Source organism: Meleagris gallopavo, chromosome 1 (genome assembly GCF_905368555.1).
Source record: "Meleagris gallopavo chromosome 1, MGAL_WU_HG_1.1, whole genome shotgun sequence".
In the NCBI taxonomy this organism is placed as follows: Eukaryota; Metazoa; Chordata; class Aves; order Galliformes; family Phasianidae; genus Meleagris; species Meleagris gallopavo.
The window spans coordinates 79,347,045-79,351,126 of NC_139404.1; positions in this window are offsets into that span (position 1 = coordinate 79,347,045).

The following is a 4,082-nucleotide window of genomic DNA, read 5'->3' on the forward strand; positions in this document are numbered from 1 at the left end:
GCCGCGCAGCGGGAGCGGAGGGAGTCGGCAGCGGGAGAGCCCCGAGCGGCCCCGCTGTGGCGGAGCGGGGCTGCCGGCCTCGGTGCGGGGCGGGCTGCCATAAGGAGGAGTCTCGGTGCGAGCTTTGCCGGGCCCCGCGGCTGCGCTGGCACTCTGGGTGTCTCGATTTCCCCTCTGGCTCTGCCCTCTGTCCGGGGTTCGGGCTGCCGCAACCCCAGGGGGCTTCTGTCAGGATGCTGTGAGCGAAGGGCTTTGAGGCTCTTGCCCGGAACGTGCTCCTTGAGCAGAACAGGAGGGCCCCGTGTGCTCGGGTGAGCTGACAGGGCTCTGCTGAGCTCCTGGAGCAGGTGCTGCCGAAAACACCTTGGGAAAGGGAAGCAAGTGACATTTTGCAGCCCAAATGACATTTACAATGTGCGACACTGAGGTGAACCCCATCTCCGCTCGCAGCTCACCGCCTCCGTGGCTGCCACAGCACATGGCTGCTCCTGCCTGCCCTGGATCCAGGGCTGCCCTCACACAGGTCTGAAGCCCACCCGTTCCCCGTTGTGTTGAAGACCCCACTTGTGCAATTCAGGCCTGGAGGAGCCCCGTGTGCTCAAGACTGCAATGCCTTGGGTTTAGGCAAACCCCTGAACCAACTGCTTTGTGTGGACACCATGACTCTCAGGCCTCTTGGGAGAGGTGGGTTCGGAAGGAGATTTGCTCCTGGGATCAAAGGGATGAGATGGGATCCCAGGGTCCTTCTGCCGCCTCCTGGCTGTGCACAGCTCTGCTGCCTACGCTCCTGGCTCCTCCTGACATGCTGTGCTATCCCAGGTCACCTCTTTCTCTCCATACCCACGTTGAAAGCACACCATGATGTGGAAAAACCCTTGAAATCTCTGTCTTGGGAGCACAGCATCTGAGGGCTGAGATGGGACGCTGGTAGTCACACCTGCCGAGCTCTGTTCCTATTTATTTAGCCTGATCCTGTGCTCACAGGGCCTGTTGAGCTCCTTGTGCCCCGTCCCCAGGGATACTCATCCACCCACACAGAACCCCTTTTCTTCCTCATCCTGTGAGCTCAGTGAAGCAAAGGTAGGAGGTAGGAAGGGATCAGCACGTCTCCCCAGCCCCAAAGCTGCAGTGCTACCTCTCTCCTCATTGTAAGCAGCCTCCAAAGGCACGTGCAGAACAAGCAGTCCTCAATGCACAGCTCGCCAGCCTTTGAAGAACCTGTGCTCCAGCAAAGCAGCCGGCAATTGCTGCCTTAAGAAAGCAGAAAAGCTGCTCTGCAAGCTCTGCAGTTTCATTTCTCTCCCCCTTGAAGCACCAGAGCTGTAGTCTAATCAAGCTATTTCTGCGACAAGCCAGGGAGGAAAGAAAGGGAGATTGTTAGTGTTATTGCTATTTTTAAATACTTTGCTGGCTCTTGAATAGGATGATGATGGGGGCTGCTTAAGGACCCAGACAGAGACAGATTGATGTGTGCCGAATGCATCTGTCATGCTTCAGATGGGAGGCAGCTCCTTTGGTAGCACAACTCCAAGGTGCAGCAAGGAGCTGTGGTGAGGATGGTGGTAGATTGGATTCTCAACGTGAAGGCACACAGTCAGCACCTGAAGGCAGCATCCCCTCTGAACCACTGCACGCTTTGGGTGGGAACTCCATGTGCACCTGGAGGATGATGGACAATCCTGCATCCCATCCCTCTCAGAAAAGTTTTCCTAAGGGTAAACACCTATTTAGCTTTCAATCAATTTGTGGGCAGAGACTTGTATGCTGACTGTTGATTTCTGTAAGATAGCTTCAAAAAAAAAAAAAAAAAAAAGGCAGTCTCTACAGTCTCTATTAAAATGTCAGCCTTGAGAATAGTCTTGATGCCATTCTGTTAGTCTCATGCCTGTTAGATTCAATAAAAGTAAGTAACTGCTTTTATATAAAAAAAACACCCTGCTTCTTAAGTGAGCTACCTACTGAAAGCATGCTTGATGCAGCCTTTGAAAGCGCTGCCTTGCAGCACCCATCTCACCGTGGAGTTCTAACAGTCTACATGAATCACAAATCCAGAAGGATGCGAAGGGCCCTGCTTTCCACAACTGCCGTGCTGACAGTGATGTCAAGTCCTTCTTTCTCCAGCGACCGATCGTGACACATCCTTTGTCTGTATCCATGGGGAGGCGGAGGGAGGCCAGGGGTGGAGAACAGAGGCCGGTTGTCACCCAGCTCCTTGGCTATATGAGAAAGTGGCTTCTGTTTCTGAGCTCCTCTCTGCTCCGCGGCTTTCATCAACATCAAATTAAACAAGGCTTTCTTTTGTATGCTGGGAATGAATGGTCTGCATAAGGGTCAAATAGCACTGCCTGCAAAAGCTGAAACCTGTCTTGCACAGCATTGGTTTGTCCTGGAGGCACACAGTCTCCATCAATTGGATGTGCCCCAAAGGCAGGCTCCCTTCTGGCATCAGACACTTGGGGGCAGAGTCCAACATTCAGGAAGGAAAAGATGCACGTTAAGGTTGGATTGAGATTCTCTTCATGGTTGGGTGGTGTCCAAATGTGGGTAACTGCTCCAGTTCTGATTTTTGGTCTTTAAATGAGAGGCAGCCCTAAATACCTCAAGATTGTCCAAGCTAGTTAAGAGATCTCACAAATGCAGCAGAAGCTTTTGATCACCCTCTGCTAGAACAGTATCTGCCTCCTGCTGCAGGTTATGGACATACAGAAAGATACACACCGTTCCTCTCTGCTACTCATTTGGTTTTTAATTCACCCAGTCTGGTGTCTGTGGTAGTCCCTCCAGCTATGCCAACTTCTGATGCCAGCCTTGTTGTGTTGGATAGCAGAGTTTGGGCAGAGCCTTCCCCCCACTGGAGTTCTCAATCTGCTGTGAGAGCACAAATTGTCATTGCAGATAAGTCAGCGGTGTTTAGCTTGCTTTGCAGAATGGTTTGCCTGAGCCCATGGACCTCTCCCTCGACAAGAACAAACTCCACCAGTCTAATGAAGTCATACTTAAATTTCTGCTTTGATATTTATTCTTCAGTGCATGTCATACATCACAGTTGCTTTCTGTAGATCTCCTGAGCGCTGTTCAGGCCAAGCTGACTACAGCTGTGCTGAATGGCACTGAAGAAATAAAAAAATAAAAAAATAAAATTGCATGCCAAAACATGCTATTTCCATGTGAAATCACCAGTGAGTAAACGTGTGCCCATGGATAAAACCAGGACTTGAGTAGGACAACAGGATGCTAATCAAAGGCTCTGTAGTAGTATGAAGAAGTCTTTGTGATTGCTGTATTGTGCTATACTAGCAACTGGAAGGGTCACTGTGCTGAGGTTTTTGCTCAAGGCATCTCAACCTTTAAGCTGTCACTTTTGAGTGCTTATAATATAGGGCCAGGTAGGTCATTTTTGCAATGTGAAACTCTCTTTTCAGCCTTAAAATAGAGCATTGCAAAGTGTTGCTGGGACAATGAGATGTGGAAATGTCAAAAAGGGGCTCAGAAAGCTTTTAGACTCCTGGGCAGTACTCTGCTTGCATTGTACTTGTGCCAGTGGATTGCCTTTAAGACTAAGAAATCCCACTCAACTCGAAATGGATGGACAGCCTCTCTGTGCAAAGAAATGAGATAAGATCCTGAGCAATTATATGGAATTCCCTTCCCCTCCATCATCCTCCATCTGCTGACCTCATCTTTGCTCTGAAGGGGCCACTCTGTGTAGGCGACTCAAACAGCAAGTCAGTTGTTGGGCTTTCTTGGCTCTCAACACCTCACCCACACAAATCCTGCCAATAGTAATTACTGTGATGCCTTCAGAGCTCCTTCCAGTGAGAAATATTGGGAGAGAAATGATGGGTGGGTGTAACATGATATGTTGACACTGCACAAACCTCATATCCCCTCCTTCTTTCGGTCTCATCCACGATGAAAGGTCTCCTTGCTGTTTCTGTGCTTCCTGCATTGAGATCATGAATGTACAAATGCTCTGAGTCTGTGTTCATCCAGGGACAAGTGTGTGTACCTATATCAGTGCTACTCAGCAAGTGAAGTTGGTGTGAACTCCCCAAACAAGCCATGGTTCATCCTTCTCCTGT